This window comes from Hemiscyllium ocellatum, chromosome 37, assembly GCF_020745735.1.
Source record: "Hemiscyllium ocellatum isolate sHemOce1 chromosome 37, sHemOce1.pat.X.cur, whole genome shotgun sequence".
In the NCBI taxonomy this organism is placed as follows: domain Eukaryota; kingdom Metazoa; phylum Chordata; class Chondrichthyes; order Orectolobiformes; family Hemiscylliidae; genus Hemiscyllium; species Hemiscyllium ocellatum.
In genome coordinates, this window is record NC_083437.1 from 41,729,207 (window position 1) to 41,748,212 (window position 19,006).

The window sequence follows — 19,006 nt, forward strand, 5'->3', positions numbered from 1 at the left end:
AATGAGGGATTATCAGAGTTGACACGGGCTGATACACTGAAATATCAATGAAACCAATACCCTCTTTCCATTCAGAGCATTCCTGCAATATCTGTCCTCACAGAACAACAGGACCAGCCCATTCAGTCCATCGAGCCTGTCCCATCATTCAATTGGATTGTGTCTGATCCATACCCCAACCAATAGCTTCAAAGCCTGTTAGAATCAAATGGGAAAAGTGGACTTTATCCAAGTGCTCCTGCATTGGCAGCTTGGATTCCTCATCTACCCCTTTCAATGCTGTTGCAGATTTGCGAAATATGTCACACACATTCCTCCTCCTGAGGTTTGAGATGGTAACCCAAAGCCCTTTGATTTGTTTTCTTAAAGAGACTTAGCGCAAGAGATTGGAAAACCCATTGTAGCAAACAGTCTGTAGTGCAATGCAGCAGTTTCCAATGAACTAATGCAAACAGGTTTCTATCTGAGCTAATGCATTGTATTCCTCCCCCTCTATATCTGCTTCATGCAAAAAATCAAGCTCCCGATTCTTACAATTTTGTAATTCAGAGAAAAGTTGTTAAGCACACAATGTTTTTGCAAAGCAGTTGTCTGTTTTTGAAAATATTGCTTGTATTATGCAAAGTTAAGACCAATTATTGTTTTCATTCTTCTATTACAGCAGGCTATTGATTAATTCGGTGCCATTAATAATTTTCCTCAGCACTGTCTTTACGACTTAAATACAGCCTCAATGAATCATGTATTGAATCTATTTTAATCTATGAAGCTTACCTGATCTTCAGCAGTGGGAAGCTTGTCTTGTAACCAGGTCTTAAGCTATGGGAGGTCACTCTGCACTAACCAATGTTGCTGTCCATGTTACATCCATGAGTGGTTTCAAACGGACAAATAGTTCTTCATCTGTAGGGGAAATGTTACATCAAATTAATTCTTAATTGTGATACTTTGTGATTCTATTCAATTGGTGAAGATCATGTGAAAGGAAGATATTAATAGGTGGCATCATCATGGTATAAAGGATGCTCTTATCTTGATTGTCAGGCAGCATTCAAAGAGCAGCAGAATCGACGTTTCGGGCATAAGCTCTTCTTCAGGAATGCCTATGCCCGAAACGTCGATTCTCCTGCTCCTTGGATGCTGCCTGACCTGCTGCGCTTTTCCAGCAACACATTTTCAGCTCTGATCTCCAGCATCTGCAGTCCTCACTTTCTGCTCTCATCCTGATTGGCCAAGATCATTGGCCCACGAACTGTCCTCAGTGTGTGCTCGGGACAGGGGAGGGGAGTGACACAAAGACACATGTAATACAATTCCAAGGGCACCCTGATGGGAACTATCCTTGAATTGAGAAAAAATGTCTTCACCCAGAGCGTGGGGAGCCTGTGGAATTCTCTGCCACAGAAACTGGGTGAGGCCAAAATACTGAATGCTTTCAAGAAGGAGTTCGATATACTTCTTAGGGCTAAAGGGGTCAAAGGGTATGGGGAGGAAGTGGGAATTGAATGGTCAGCCATGATTGTGCTGAATGGTGGAGTAGGGCCTGCTCCTGTTCCATCTTTCTATGTTGCTATAGCCCTCAATGTGGGCTATCCCCCATCCCAACTATGAGACAATATTTGTGAGGTTTAACTCTTGGTTTATGTGGCAATGTACAAGAAAAAGCTGTAAAATACTCTTGCTGGCTAAAATGATACAGAGCAAACTGGAGGGATGTTGTGTCGGCATTTCAAGAACCGTTAGAATCTTTGCTTTAAATTACATCAGAACACAAGAAACGGGAGCACAAATAGGTCATTCTGCCCTGGTCCTAGTCCAGACCTCGAGGGCATAGGTTTAGGGTGAGAGGGGAAAGATATAAAAGAGACCTAAGGGGCAACTTTTTCAGAGGGTGGTACGGGTATGGAATGAATTGCCAGAGGATGGTAGAGGCTGGTACAATTGCAACTTTAAGAGGCATTTGGATGGGTATATGAATAGAAAGGGTTTGGAGGGATCTCGGCTGGGTGCTGGCAGGTGGGACTAGATTGGGTTGGGATATCTGGTCGGCATGGACGGGTTGGACCGAAGGGTCTGTTTCCATGCTGTACACCTCTATGACTCTATGTCAGCTCCTCATAGCCCTCAACTCCCCAAAAATCTATCTCACTCCACTTAAACATTTTCACTGATTGAATCTCCACAACTCTCCAGGGTAGAGAATTCCAGAGATTTACTACATGCTGGAAGAAGAAATTCCTTTGTTTCTCATTTTCAAATGAGTGCCATTTATAATTAGATCAGGGTCCCAAACTGCCATTGGGGGTGGGGGTGGGGGTGTGGGATTGCAAAGGGTCAAGTTCCCAAGCAGGGTCATGAGCTGTAGGCTCCAAGGGAAATAATGGCCACTGTGGACATTAATGGTTGCTGTGCAGTTCTGATTGAGGTACAGAAGCTAACAGGACCCACACTCTCTCTTGCCCTCTCCCCCTCCATCCTCACTGTTCTGACAGGCTTCTCTCTCTCTATCCCTCCAACCTCACTGTTCTGGCAGACCCCACTCTCTCTCTCCTCCCCCCCAACACTCTCTATCCCTCCATCCTCATTGTTCTGACAGGCCCTGCTCTATTTCTCTTTCTCACTCTCTCGTTCTCATCCCTCCATCCTCACTGTTCTGACAGGCCCCACTTTCTCTCTCTCTCTCCCTCTTTATCTGCACCCCCCCCCAATTCCTCACCATCTGACAGGCCCCACTCTCTCTCTCTCTCTCTCTCTCTCTCTCCCCCCCCCCATTCCTCACCTGTCTGACAGACCCCACTCTCTCTCTCTCTATCCCCCTATTCCTCACCTGTCTGACAGGCCCCACTCTCTCTCTCTCTCCCCCCATTCCTCACCTGTCTGACAGGCCCCTCTCTCTCTCTCTCTCTCTCTCTCTCCCCCCATTCCTCACCTGTCTGACAGGCCCCACTCTCTCTCTCTCTCTCTCTCTCCCCCCTATTCCTCACCTGTCTGACAGGCCCCTCTCTCTCTATCCCCCTATTCCTCACCTGTCTGACAGACCCCACTCTCTCTCTCTCTCTATCTCTATCCCCCCATTCCTCACCTGTCTGACAGGCCCCACTCTCTCTCTCTCTCTCTCTCTCCCCCCTATTCCTCACCTGTCTGACAGGCCCCTCTCTCTCTATCCCCCTATTCCTCACCTGTCTGACAGACCCCACTCTCTCTCTCTCTCTATCTCTATCCCCCCATTCCTCACCTGTCTGACAGGCCCCACTCTCTCTCTCTCTCTCTCTATCCCCCTATTCCTCACCTGTCTGACAGGCCCCACTCTCTCTCTCTCTCTCTCTCTCTCTATCCCCCTATTCCTCACCTGTCTGACAGACCCCACTCTCTCTCTCTCTCTATCCCCCTATTCCTCACCTGTCTGACAGACCCCACTCTCTCTCTCTCTCTCTCTCTCTCTCCCCCCCTATTCCTCACCTGTCTGACAGACCCCACTCTCTCTCTCTCTCTCTCTCTCTCTCTATCCCCCCATTCCTCACCGGTCTGACAGACCCCACTCTCTCTCTCTCTCTCTCTCTATCCCCCTATTCCTCACCTGTCTGACAGACCCCACTCTCTCTCTCTCTCTCTCTCTCTCTCTCTATCCCCCCATTCCTCACCGGTCTGACAGACCCCACTCTCTCTCTCTCTCTCTCTCTCTCTCTATCCCCCTATTCCTCACCTGTCTGACAGACCCAGCACTTCCCCCATCTCCACAGGCTCTGTTCCCTCATCCTGAATCTCACCCTGACGACTCTCACCGAGAGCTCGTAACATCCCCAAGCCTCAACATGGGCTCGGAGTGTGTGAAAATATTTAGGAAGCGCTGAATTAGATAATTTGTTGAGATCCGTGCTTTAACAGTGGAAACATAAAGAAACAAGAAGGTTGGGGAATTTCGACCCTCTGTAATGTTATCAGACTGATGGATGATGGATGACAGCAGTTAAGTCTGCCTTGTGTTCTCCAGAATTATTTCACTACAGCACTTGCATCAGAAGAAATGTTAGAAGCTTGGAATCTGACAGCTCATTCCCATCCAGAATCATTTCAATTTCAACCAAAATGATTCATTGCTGGTGTTTCCCATATAATGATACATCCAAACAGTTCATGCTGTCAATACACTCCGTCCAACAAAGCACTACACAGCTTGAGTCAGCTGCTGGTGGGCTGAGAATGGGAAATACAAAGACAGGAGCGATTTTGACAAGAAAACTGAAATTTCAAACCCGTTAATTATTCTGAAAATGTCTCAATAGTACCTTTATCATGAAACCCAAGCTAAGCAAATAAGTGAACTGTTGCATCAACAAAGAATGGCAAAGACTGGTTTTCTACAAACATTGATTCCATCGAGGTCCCCAACCCTCACAGAAAATGGTTTTACCATAAAAGCAAAGTCATGAGCTGGCCCAAAGATCCAAGTAGCCTGGAATCATCTTGCTGTCATTTCCAAATCGGTTCAAATCTCTTCCATTCTCCGCAGTCCACTCCCACCTGTTTCCATCAAGTTCCTCTTGGAATCGTGCCAAAACTGAGCTGATGGGACGTCCCGAAACTCTGGGCAATAACGGGTCTCCAACTTGATTACGAAGGCTGGGCTAGGAGTTGCTTTTCCAATACTGGACCACTGTTACAGAGTGGCTCTCAATCCCTCAGACATGGACAGACACTCAACAGTTTTGTCCCACAGGGACATTTCTTTTTGTTGCACTTTAACCAGGGTATTGGTCGATAAAGAAACTAGTGGCTGAGGATTATTGGCCTCCCCATTCTCATAATTTGCATAAAGCACAGTGTAATAATCCATAATAAACGCCACACCCTGTGCATAATTCTTCAATTTGGTTAAATCTGCACAGACTCTCTGGAGTCTAACAAAGCCACAACCACCCACTGTTATATCTTTAATTCCATTATTTTATTAAAGGTGTTGCAAGAGAATGAAAAGGTAAGAATGTATGAAATGGGAGAAAATTCAACAGCCACAGTGTCTGCTCTTTCTAAGAAGCCAAGTGCTGCTCTGCACACTAATGGGCTTTCCCTAACTTGTAAAGAAAAATTAAATTGATACAGGAATTTAATGTAATATTGGGTAATATGCACAGTGCTGAAGATGATGGGTTAGACACCAGATATTTATAGAAAATAATACATATTAAACGCTACAAGAATGCAAATGCACAAAATACTCTGCTGAAGTGTGGTGTTACTGTATGAATGCTTAATGTGTTTCACTTGTTTAATTTGTTGACATTTTACTAACCTGCTGATAAACAGGTTAACATCACTTAAAACAGTGGGCAAAGTAGTTTTATACGAATGCACTCAGAATTTGAATGTTTCTCAGCCAGCAACTTGAGAAAAATGGCTAGAAGCAAACTTTTTGAGAAACTCAAACTTTCTGAAAATCCCCCAATTGGCCATTGGACCAAACCTGCTGGTGCTGCCCGCTGAGGGAACACTGTGTCAAAATGATAGACAGTCCTGTTTAAACTGATTCAGCTCCTAATCATGTCAAGTGCAATACAGACAACAGGCAATACATTAGAGACCAGAGATTTGTTGACACACATACACCTCTAACCCCTTCCCTATTCCCCAACCCACTCCATCTCCCCCAACACCCAAAAACCCTGTCCCATTTGGGAAGGCTTCAGCCAGGGAGGTGCCCTGTGGACACAGGTGATAGTGCTACCTCACCTTTCACACGGTACATAATAGGAGCTGAAGTGTATCTGTTCTGGACCCTCACTGTTGTCAGGGTTTATGGGCAAACAGAAGCCTACTGTTGATTTCTCTCTAGATCCTTCCTAATCATCTCTCGCTTGTCCCCACCAACCAGCTCCCCCACCCCCCATCTTAATCCCTAAGGACCACTCAGAGCAAACCTACAACATACACCCTCCAATGCTGCCCGGGTATGTGAAAGCTGATGCCAGCTTGATACACTCGATATTGATCCTCATGCAAAATGTGATGCTGGGGGCATACCTCTGTGGCTGGCTAATGTCTGCTGCCCAAGACTAACCAATACTACCACTAGGTTCTCAGAACCCCAGTCCTGCCAGCACTCAGGATTACTGTCCTTTTGGATTTGACAATTGGCTTTCACAAAGAGTTAAACATCTGTGGGATACGGAGATCCAGCTGATTGAATTTGCTGTTGAGCAGAGCCACTGATTGGAATGGCACAAGACATGAAGAATTCCCAAGAGGGGGAGAGACCCTTTCACTTCATCCCACTGAAAGCCAAGGTGATGTTTTTGCATCATCACCGACTGGCACAGTTGGCATTGGCCATGGCATAGATAGTCCCACAAGGTCAATGTGAGAGCAGCAAGAAATCCATCATGGGACTTGTGAAAATGGAAAACAGAACCTAAAGATAAGTTCAAAAGATTACATTCTGATAACTTCAGAATATTATTTTTACAGAGCACATGACAAAAAGCAACTGAACTTCAAACTTTATTGTAAACAGAATTGGGTGCAGAAAACAAAGCTTTTCATTGTCTACCTGGTGCCAGCGATGGATGACTGATTGATTTAGTTATCTTAGTACTGACAACATTCTGCAGTTGTCCAGGTTTAACCTGCAGTGTTCCACAGGGAACAGTAAACTGGGTCCATTTTTGTTTGTCATTTATGTAAGTAATTTGGTATTGCAGATGACACCAAAATTGTCAGTCTAGTGGGCAGTGAAGTAGGTTGTATAAGACTATAAGGTTAAAAATCCCACAACACCAGGTTAAAGTCCAACAGGTTTATTTGGAAGCACTAGCTTTCGAAGCACTGTTTCTTCATCAGTTGGTTATGGGGTATAAGGAGCAGTGCTCCGAAAGCTAATGCCTCCAAATAAACCTGCAGGACTATAACTTTTTTTAACTTTGTCCACCCCAGTCCAACACGGGCTCCTCAAAGTTAAGATTACAAGGAAATCCTGATCAATTAGGTCAATGGGCTCTGGAGTGATAGATGCAGTTTCGTTCAGATAAATGGGAGGTGTTGCAATTTGGTAACACAAACAAGCTCAGGACTTACACAATTAATAATAGGGCCCTGGATAGTGTTGTACAACAGAGCGATCTGGGGTTCAGGTACATTAATCTTTGAAATTTGCGTCACAGGTTGACAGGGAGGCATTTAGCATGCCTGCCTTCGTTACTCAGACCTTTGAGTATAGACGTTATGACATCATGTTGAGGTTGTACAGGACATTGGTGAAGCCTCTTCTGGAGTATTATGTGCAGTTCTGGTTGCCCTGTTATAGGAAGGATGTAGGAGATAGTGATGACTGCAGATGCTGGATAGTCAGAGTTGATAAGGTGTGGCGCTGGAAAAGCCCAGAAGGTCCAGCAGCATCCAAGGAGCAGGAGAGTCGACATTTCAGGCATAAGCCCTTCATGAGGACTAGGGAGAGGAAAGGGGGCATAGTTCCATCCCATCTACCTTTCCCCAGCTCCACCTCCTCCACACCCTATTTATTTCACAGCTCCTTTCCCCCTCCCCAGTCCTGATGAAGGGTCCTGCCCAAAACATTAACTCTCCTGCTCCTCGGATGTTGCCTGACCTCCTGTGCTTTTTCCAGTGCCACACTTTATCAGTTCTTTTATAGGAAGGATATTATTAAACTGAAGACGGTTTAGAAAAGGTTTACCACGAATCTTCTGCCTGGAATTGAGGGTTTGAGATATAAAAATAGATGGGAAAGACTGGGACTGTTTTCACTGGACTTTGGGAGGTTGAGGGGTGACCTTATTGAGGTTTATAAAATCATGAGGGGCACAGATAAGGTGAATGACAAGAGTCTTTTCTCCAACGTGGGGGAGTTCAAAACTAGGGGGCATAGTTTTAGGGAGAGAGGATAAAGATTTCAAAAAAGGCATGAGGGGCAACATTGTTATACAGAGGGTGGTTAGTGTGTGGAATGGACTGTCAGAGGAAGTGGTGGATTCAGGTACAGTTACATTTAAAAGACATTTGGATAAGGACATGAATAGGAAAGGTTTGGGGGGATATGAGCCAAGCACAGGCAAGTGGGACTAGTTTGGTTTGGGATTATGTTCAGCATGGACTGGATGGACCGAAGGGTCTGTTTCCGTGCGGTATGACTCTATAAGTTTGAGAATGAACTGGAATTTTATAAGATGCAGCAGACAAGAGATCACATCAACTTTGTTCTGATGATATCCAAATCTCTTTTATCTCCCAAACCAAACTGATGCACATTAGTTCAAAGGAATTTTCTATTTTCTTTACAACGAGCAAGAAGACTGTAAAGAATGCACTCTGAGCAGTTTGTGAGGTATTTGCCTTATTTGTGAGTCAAAGTCCATCAATATAAGGAAATGGCTTTTCTGTTCTGAGCCCCTATCAACAAGTCACAGAATTGTTGACTTTGAGATCATAAAATGGTACCGACAGAGCCAAAATGACTGGAGAAAAAAAATGTGGCATAAACCAGTTCTTTAATTAATATGGTTTGCAACACAGATTGTAAAATATTTAATAAGCACTCACAAAAGTATTGGTTTAACTTCTACATAACAAGAAAGGTGGAGGTTGTCATGGCAAAGGCACCTCATTACGGAGACACACCCTTTTTTAATGTGATTCATATGGTTATTGTCTCTGACAATTAGCACGACAAACTTTATCCTGCACACAAAAAAATTACTGGCAGTTTCTGGACAAACAGCTTATTGAACTTTAATCACACAATTCCACCTCAAACTGACTGAATTTACAGTCATTCACCAGAGTGAACATTGGTCAAACACCATAAAGTTGTTTTCTCTCTCTGTTCATTTTAAACAATACAAGTCCATTTCCTGTTTAAAATGAAAGCACCATAAGCAGCAAAAGAAATTCCTCCTGTTTTGTGTTTTTTCTGTTGTTTATATCTTATTAGCTACCTGTGGAATGGGTGTGTTTGTTTTACTGCTTACGTTAAGTCATGCTCAAAAAATGTAATGCAAAACATTTTCATGCCATGACATATCACATTGATTTAATATTATGTTTCCTCTTTTCATAAAACTATGCAACTCATGATCTTTAAGTATACCTCAACATACTACTTGATTAGGCCACTTATTATTGCTTTACTTAATCACCAATATCGCAACGAGGTTGGCATGTCCTGCTCTGTCTCTGCATTTTGAAATCTGCATCCCGGTGCACTTTTGAACAATTCCCTTTAAATCAACAAGATTCTTAAAGCTGCAAGTGGCACTTTCTGACACTATCTCGAGATTGAAAAAGACGTAAAAATTAAAACACATTAGCCCCTGTTGAATTTTTGAGCTTATTTGTCTTGGGTGCTTGTTGCAAAGGTATTTCTATTTTACTACATTAACTTACTTCCTGGCACTCTCTCAAATAGAGATCACTGGTGAGGCCAGTTCTGGAGTATCGTGTCCAGTTCTGGTTCCCTGTTCTAGGAATGAGGCTATTAAGCTGGACAGGGTTCAGCAGAGATTGACCAGGATGCTGCTGGGAATGGAAGGTTTGAGTTATAAAGAGAGGTTGCATCGGCTGGGACTTATTTCACTGGAGCAGAGGTCGCTGAGAGGTGAGCTAATCGAGGTTTATAAAATCATAAGAGGTATAGATCAGGTGAATGGCAGATATCCTTTCCCTACGATGGGGGATTTCAAGATTAGTGGGCATATTTCTAAGGTAAGAGGAGAGAAAGATTTTAAAAAAACCACGGTCAATTTATTTACACAGACAGTGTTTCGTGTGTGGAATGACCTTTCAGAGGAAGTGGTGGATGTGGGTACAATTACAATGTTTAAAAGACATTTAGATAGGTACACAAATAAGAAATGTTTGGAAGGATATGGGCCAAGCACAGGCAGGTGGGACTAGTTTACTTTGGGATTATGGTCTACATGGACTGGGTGGATTGAAGGGTCTGTTTCCCTGCTGTCTGACTAATACTCTATGGACAACACTTATGCTTCTAAAGTTGGGTTTGAAATTGACAGAGGGCATGGACAGAATTATTAGATTTATACATTATCTAATTTTTAATCCAATTCACCGTTAGTACTGATTTGCCAGACATTTTACTCAAGACCAGTCAAGTCCCACATAAAATCCAAGTCCAAAGAGGAGACATTCTCAGGATAAAGCAGAAATGCAAAACAGAATTGGCTGACTCAGTTGGACAAGGATTTGAAATCCAGCAAAGATCCCAGACCCATGAAGATCTGTACATTTGGGTTTGCTGTTTGAAACAGAGGTAGATGGTAAGATCAAAGGCCTCACCTGTACACTCAGTGAGTTGGATAAGAGGAATTATTTCCTTTCCTAGAGAGTCAATGGCCAATGGCATGCACCACAGGGATGGGAGGTGTAAGTGGGGTTGTTGCCGGTCTGAAAACTCCTCAGTGACAGGCCAGTTCCAGCTTTCAGAGTTAAACAGTGAGATTGTGATGAGTCACAATGAACTACAGTGTCCCAGAGCACTTGCCTCGGGGAGTTGGCAAGGAAGCCTATAGATTTCTCTGAATGAGCTGAAGGTTAGTTTCTCTCTATTTCTTGCCTCTCCCAAGAGATTGTGTGGTTTTGGGAGTGGGGTTGTGGGGGGTGGGTGGGGGGGTGGAGCTTGGTCAAGGGTGATCCAGATTACATCATTGACAAGATAGACTTGTTCGTTGACTGCAATGATTCGTTCTTGATTCTTTATTCTACGTAGTTGTAATTCACTTGAGGAACAGCAGAAAGAATAATCTTGGGCATCACTGGGATCTGCTGTACTCGCTGTCAGTCTCTCAGCTGCTTGTGGTTTTGGGCTTGCCTTGCTAGATGCTACTATCAGAAGGTTCACAGGATCTGACAGCCCAAGTATGCCTGTGAGGAGCCTGATAGTGTGCTATCTGTGGCCCAGGTGGGGGATAGCTGGGAGGGTTAGTGCAACATATGACCACTCTGGAAGTTGTGAAAACCACAGGATTTATGACATCTATCACCCCCTGCAGCACAGACAGCAACAGGTCATTGGCTATTAACACCTAAAGCAGCTCTACATTGGTACACCATTCACATCATCACTCAATATTGCTGTGTTGGAATATTTACAAAGGATTTACATAATCCAGTTTGAACAAAATATGCCCTTCATTCAGAGAATCTGTCCTGAACATTAATTGGATTTTTGTCTGAACGAGGTGCCACTTTGGTATATCGGTCACTGGATGGTACTGAGCTGGAAAGGGTTAACCAAGTTTATTTGAGGCCTTGCCAGACCCACCAGATACAGCTAAAGCCATGACTCTGATTCCCGACATTGTGACTCTGTCTAGTGTCCATTCCACAGTGAGGACACTGTGCCTGATGTTGCAAAATATACTCCATCCATTTCAAAATGGATTAACATCAGATCTGGTGAACTCTGGAACTGGCTGGATAGGTTTGCTTTTTGTTATCAGCCTGGCATCGAAAGAGTGTGAAAAGTCATAACTGTCCTGCCTTGCAAACAATGCAGTGGTAAAAAACCAGCCAAGTTTCAACAAAAATACTCTGAATTGCATAACCAGCTTTAGCCCACAAGAATTTTTGGAAAACAAGTAGCTTGTTTGGGCTGGTAGCCATCTGAAAATATCTACAGGTAGCTCAGATAATAGAGGCCTGTGCAGAATATCATCTTGTCTGACAGTCCTTACGATATTTTTATTAAACATTCAAACCCAGCAATAAAAGACTAATCTTTAATTTCACTTTTTTCAGAGATCACAATTTCCTTTAATTACATTGGAAGTTTAAACAATTGGTAGTTCTCCATTTTTGAAACTGTACATGGGTATACTCTCCTTACATAGATCATTCGCTGTGTGAATTTGTACACTTAGTGACAGGATCGGTCTAATATTTACTTTGCCATTGGTTTCTTACATTTTAGCTTGTTTTTCCAAACAGAGAAAAATATTCAAATTCTTTTTCAGGTTCTTTTTATCACAGACTCGTCCCTCTCCTGAAGGACTCATCCTTACTCCCTCAAATTCCTCGCAATAATTTTCTTTTTCAAATATTTATTCATTTTCTTTCATCGTAGATTGGACAGCCGTAGATTTGCTGTTGCCTTACAAAGCTGTTTTCACATGCACAATCAGGTACAGTCAATGTCCCAATGATATTCCAGGGCTCTGGAATCTTTCTAGTGCAGCGCAGAGAGTGAGATCCACTCCCAATACGATCATGTTCCAAAGATTAATCACACTGGATTTGAATTATTAAATCTGTACAGATCTCTCTCCACAGGCACTGCTGCAAGACCTGCTGAGTTTCTCCAGCAATTTCTGCTTTTGTTTCAGACTTCCAGTATCTGCAGTGTCTTGATTTTATTATAGATTATTATAGATTATAAAGCATCCCCTCCGAATGACATTGTGCAGCTAAACTGTGTGCCAATAATCCCTTTGCTTACAATGATAATGAACACTTATATTGTGGCTTCAACGTGGAAGATTGCAGTAAGACAAGATAAAATAAACTGTACAGGGCAAGAATTCATCCAAAAAAATGGGACTTCAAACATGAACAGGGAAATGGAGAGGAGCAGTGCTTAATGGAAGGTGTCCCACAGGGTATGTAGATGGTGACTGAAAGATCAGCCACTATGGTCCAGACAAAAAAACACAATACAGAGTTTGAGGACCAGTGGATAGAGAAGCAAATCTGAACATTAAGGAAATTGCAGAGATAGGCTAGGCCGCAGCCAGACAAACATCTGAAGACAAGGTTTTTAAATTAATGCTCATAAAATGTATAAAATAAATTTACTCCAACTGTAAAATAAAACAAATATTGACTGCAATGTTTCAGCTCCAGCTGGTGAATCATTGCCTCTCGGGCTGCATAACTGACCTAGAATGTGCAATAATGCATATTACATCCTGATATAACACCCCTTTAATAACTCGTGTGATCCACAGTTCGACAATTTACTACCGTAATTCTAAACTGCAGTCAATATTTGTATTATATATATTTATTGTCTCTATAATTATCTCTACAGTAGAGTCTCTGTATAATGCTGATACAAAAAGGATCTATAAGAAAGGGCAGTTATAAAGGGAATGTTTTACACAGTTTGTCTTAGTGCTTCATAAATTACGTGTTGTGTTCGAGGTTGTAATATATATCACTGATTGTCACAGTGTGGAATGCTGCATTGTTAATGTTGGTGAGGTCGTGATTTTGGTGCACTATGGATGAACAGATAATGCCCACTGTTTTGGGTTAGTCCTGGAGAGGATGGTCAGTCAGCCAGACGGAAAACGGATTGCCCTGTTTTATGGGTGACCGCTCAGTAACGCCTACAGTTGGAAACTGGATGTTAAAGGGAATTTTAAAAATCTGTCATGGTAAGAGAACATGCTACACACACACACACACACACACACAATCACATACTTTCTCTCACACACAACTCACACGCTCTCTCTCTCACACACACACACCACACACACAAGCACACATACTCACTCTCGCACAAATGCATAGACATGCATTCTCTCAGACACAACACACAAACAGACGCGCACACACACAAACAGGCACTCACATTCACATGCACACAAACACACATACGCTCACGTTCAACTCTAGATTTGGCAAAATGTGGCATCAATGCCATTCTGTCAAATTGTTTGTACAGTCTGAGAATTAGGGCCAGACATTCAGGAGAGGTGATAGGAAGTACTTCTACACACAAAGGGTGGGAGAGGTTTGGAACTCTCTTCCAGAAATCACAGTGGAAGCTGGATCAGTTCATTTAAAATTTGAGTTAGAGAATTTTATCTTAAGAAAAGGTGTTCAGGGATATGTGCCAAAGGAGATAGGCCACAGATCAGCTATGATGTCATTAAAGAGGCCAAACAGCCTAGCCCTGTTCCTTTATTCTTTCTCAACCTTCAACTGGGGTTCAATGACGCTTGTCCCTGTCATATACAGCCCATTATGTCTAGTGATCTTCTGCTAGCTCTTCCTCATGATAACTGCTAGTATTGAATCTTTGTGAGAGGTCAGGATAGATTATTGTATGAAACTTTAAAATTGTTGTTGAGGTGAGCACATTCTGAGGGGCTGGGGGTTGAACATACCCTTCTAATGATAAACAGGTAAATATGTGACTTTCTTCCTGAAAAGAGCCACCCACTAATTAAGTCATATTCCAACAGATGAAATTAGGGGTTTTATTAGCGGGCTGTTAATTATGGAGAAATCCCAACTATTTTTGCTCAATAACGAATTTGGATGGAGCTGGGTTTCAGCTCAGTAGTGGTCTTATTGGACAGGGGCGCAGGCTTGAGATGCTGAACGGCTATCCTACAAATTTTTATCAGAAGTCACACCACACAGATTATAGTTCAACAGGTTTATTTGAAATCACAAGCTTTTGAAGCACTGCTGCTTCATCACGTGATGTCTTCATCTTCACCTTCGTCAGACAAGCTTCACATGACGAAGGAGCAGTGCTCAGAAAGCTTGCGATTTCAAATAAACCTGTTGGACTATAACCTGGTGTTGTGTGACCTCTGGCCTTGCTCTCCGCCAGTCCAACACCAGCACCTCCACACCATGGCTGCAAAGTTTGGGCCTTTGTAATGTCCAGTTGGTGTAGATTCAGACCCTCGCGTTGACTGACTGAGGCTAGACATGGCATTTCCAAGTTGACAGGAAACCATAGTCATAAGGGTTTATCCTTGGGGGGTGTCTGCCTGCGCCATCTGTCTGGAAGCCCAGCAAGTCACAACCAGCCCACCTGTCGTAAGTTCAAACCACATCAGTGAAAGCTGGGAAACTGAACTCACAAACTAAAACAGAGGCTGGAGTTCTCAAACAGAAATGGCTGGAGAAACCCAGCTGGTCTGGCAGCTTCTGTTCTGGTCGCCACATTACCAAAAGGATGTGGACACTTTGGAGAGGTTTCAGAGAAGGTTTACGAGGACGTTGCCTGGTATGGAAGGTGCTAGCTATGAAGAGAGGTTGAGTAGGTTAGGTTAGGTTTATTTTCATTAGAAAAAAGGAGATTGAGGGGGGACTTGATTGAGGTTGACAAAACATGAAGGATATAGACAGGGTGGATAGAGACAAGCTTTTTCCCAGGGTGAGAGATTCAATAACGAGAGGTCACGCTTTCAAGGTGAGAGGTGGAAAGTTTAAGGGAGATACACACAGCAAGTACTTCACACAGAGGGGGGTGGGTGTATGGAACACATTGCCAGCAGAGGTGGTAGAGGCAGGCACGGTAGATTCATTTAAGATGCATCTGGACAGATGCACGAGTAGGTGGGGAGCAGAGGGATACAGATCCTTAGGAATTGACTGACAGGTTTAGACATTTGGATGGGTGCAGGCTTGCAGGGCTGAAGGGCCTGTTCCTGGGCTGTAAAATTTCTTTGTTCTTTGTTCTTAGAAAAGGACTTAACATTTTGGGTCCAGTGACCCATCATCTGAGCTGTTTTGCTTTGGTTCTTGTTTCATGAGAAAACCTGCTGGATGTTGGCATCAGGGACAATGACCATGAATGTGATTGCTCTACCACTTGGTTCACCTGTGTCTTACCAGGAAGGGAAGCTGCCAGCTGGCCAGGAAGGGAAGCTGCCAGCTGGCCAGGAAGGGAAGCTGCCAGCTGGCCAGTTTGCTCTCAGCCATTTCAATCCTGTACTAACATGGTTTGCATGGTGTTTTCCGGATACGTATGTGTGAGCAATGCATAGAGCTTGATAGCACCTGTCACATCCCAAGAATGCCACATCTAAATAAATAAATCAATTAATCCCATTGTTATCATGCTTTACAAAGTTTTGGTTTCTGCTGCTTGAAAATAATAATTGAGAACAGCTTTACTATTTAGTATAATTTCTCCCACTCAAAAGGGGCTTGTACCGGGTGGCACAGTGGCTCAGTGGTTAGCCTTGCAGCTCCAGAGACCTGGGTTCAATTCTTGCCTCGGGCGACTGTCTGTGTGGAGCTTCTACATTCTCCCCATGTGTGTGTGGGTTTCCTGCAAGTTTTCTGGTTTCCTCCCACAGTCCAAAGATAGGAGGATTGGCCATGCTAAATTGTCTGTAGTGTGCAGTGTAGGTGGGTTAGCCATGGGTAATGCAGGGTTATGGGGTGGGTCTGGTTGCGATGCTGTTTGGAGTGTTGGTGTGGATTTGGTGGTCCAAATGGCCCACCTCCACACTGCAGGGATTCAGTGACACTGTCAATGTAATCCAACAAGTTATTGACAGCAGACTGGCTTTCTAAATCTCCTTCTTTGATTTTCAGCTTTAATGTTTGTTGTATGATGCACTGTTAACCTTTATTTGAACAAACAGACATTTTAGAATGAAGCAGAGAAAAGAAAATCCTTTTCCACTACTCCTCCCAAGCAGGACCATCTCTGGAACGATAGTTAAATGGTGGAGTTAGCCCTGTCTACATTGTTGTTGTACACAAAGCAAGAATCCAATTCTGTGAGGAGATGGAAAAACCTAAAGATAATAATTACTGTCAGACAGCTTAAAAAAACTACAATTAAATATCTTAAAAAGTTTAGTAACAAAGGAGCTCAAATTTAAATACAACTTTTGAATAAACAGAGTCCTGTGCAGAAATGAAAGTTTTGTTGATAAAAATGCTGCCAAGTCTTAACATTTACAGGTGCTTCTCTGCTTATAGTCATGAATTGAAAGTATCTGTGAAATCCAGGATTTTACCAGCAGAAGCCACTGCATCATATCAGTAACCAGTTTAAACTGAATTCTTAAAATGCATTTACAGCAAATTGAAGAAATGGACCTTTTTTTTTGATTTGGACTGTGAGAGATATCGGATGTTTTAAAGTCAAGAACTGTATTCCTTTGCATAACTGCAGCAGAAACAATTCTATAACATTTCCTTCACTCTCAGTGAAACTGCTGGGGAAGATCCCACATGCAGTTGAGTAACCCACAATGCTCACCTGAGACCAATGCCAGGTCTGCAAGGGCAAGGGAATAGTGATCACACCATCTTTAGTGGGTGCAGTGAACGATGGGTTAATGAATAGCTGATATGTAAATCAACGCTGAATTAATGTAAGCTGTTTTATCCATCAGTTGGTGGGTCTATAAGAGTTAAGTACAGATGGTGTAGGGGGTGGGGGACGCTGTTGTTGATCTATCCATGTTGGTGTTCTATAAAATCCTCCACACTACATCTCATTGCCTTAAATTACTTCAGAGTTAGGCATCCATTACCCAAACCAAGAGCCAATTCCAGGTATTGATCACTCTTTACAGCAAAGGAGTGCTTCCGGAGATCAGCCTTGAACCTGCCTTTTACTAATTTATACCTCTGCCCCTTGTCCTGCAATCATGGTTTAACTTGAAATATTGATTCACCTTTTCTGTTCCGCTTAGACTCTAATATATCTCCATACGGCCCACTCTCATTCACCTCCTGTCAAGGCTGAATGGTCCAACATTTTCCAACATATCCTCGTTTCTCCGTCTTCTTAATTCGGAACAGCACCTGACAGTATTTCTTTGCACTAGAACGGAGACACGTCCCTTTGCGTCGGACACACAAATTAACAAGGTCTGCGCAGAGCCCTCCCGCACCCCATCTCGTGATTTTTCTCTTCTCAATGCCCAGGGTTAGTTGGGTTGGATTTTGATTCATGTTTGCTCACAGCGGTTAGGTGTTCCCTCCAGGAGCAGACCCTTCTGTCCTGGGGGCAGTTTGACCACTGGCCATCCCATTGGAAAATTCCCCCAAATTACAGTTGAACTTGCCTGAGGGAATTTCTCATTGGGTGACGAGAGAAAGGAGTGCTTCTGGAGATTGGCCTCAGAGGGTATAAAATATTGGTTTACAAGAATGACACCTGGACTTCAGAGGTTATGAGGAGAGATTATACAAATTAGTCCTGTTTGTCTAGAATTTAGAAGGTTAAGGGGAAATCTGATCAAAGTCGTCAAGGTATTAACAGGAAAAGACAGGGTAGGTAAAGAGAGACTATTTCCATTGGTTGAGAATTCTAGAACTTGGGGCAGTGTCTGAGAATTAGGGCCAGACCGTTCAGGAGAAATGGTGTTGAGAGTTGACGTTTCGGGCATGAGCCCTTCATCAGGAATCCGTCTGCTCCTCGGATGCTGCCTGACTTGCTGTGCTTTTCCAGCACCACACTCTCAACACTGATCTCCAGTCCTGACTTTATCCCCACTCAGGAGAAATTTGATTCAATTTGATTCCCTCTGGTGTGGAAACAGGCCCTTCAGCCCAACAAGTCCACACCGACCCTCTGAAGAGTAACCCACCCAGTCCCATTTCCCTCTGACTAATGCACCTAGCACTATGGGCAATTTAGCATGGCCAATTCACCTGACCTGCACATTTTTGGACTGTGGGAGGAAACCGGAGCACCCAGAGCAAACCCAAGCAGACACGGGGAGAATGTGCAAACTCCACACAGACTGTTGCCCGAGGCTGGAATCGAACCTGGGACCCTGGCAGTGTGAGGCAGCAGTGCTCACCACTGAGCTACCATACCACTCAAATGGTAGGAAGCACTTCTACACACAAAGGGTGGGAGAGGGTTGGAACTCTCTTACACAAACAGCAGAGGATGCTGTATCAGTTGTTCAGTTTAAATCTGAGACAGACAAATTTTCATTAAGCAAAGGGATAAGGGCCAAAGGCAAGAGGCCACAGATCAGCCATGATCTCATTGAATGGTGGAACAGGTTCAAGATGCTGAATGGCCTCCTCCTGTTCTTATGTTCCTAGGAGCTATTATCTTTCTGCAACTCACTACAGTCGAGAGTGTGTTGCTGGAAAAGCACAGCAGGTCAGACAGCATCCGAGGAGCAGGAGAATCGATATTTCGGGCAAGAGCCCTTCATCAGAAATGAGACCTTGTTATAGACATCAGTAGCCTTTGCTCTATTCTCAATAACCTTATCATGAGGGGCTAAAACAGAGCTCAGCACAGTGA

At 43.5% G+C, this 19,006-nt stretch overlaps 1 long non-coding RNA gene across 1 annotated transcript in view; it reads right to left on the reverse strand.

Moving 5' to 3' along the window:
- The window catches only part of LOC132833695 (uncharacterized), a 123,032-nt gene that overhangs the window by 83,242 nt on the left and 20,784 nt on the right, over window positions 1-19,006 (reverse strand). Inside the window, exon 2 of the long non-coding RNA XR_009647100.1 lies at window positions 775-903. This is a non-coding gene — a long non-coding RNA (uncharacterized LOC132833695). The remainder of the gene's footprint in view (window positions 1-774; window positions 904-19,006) is intronic.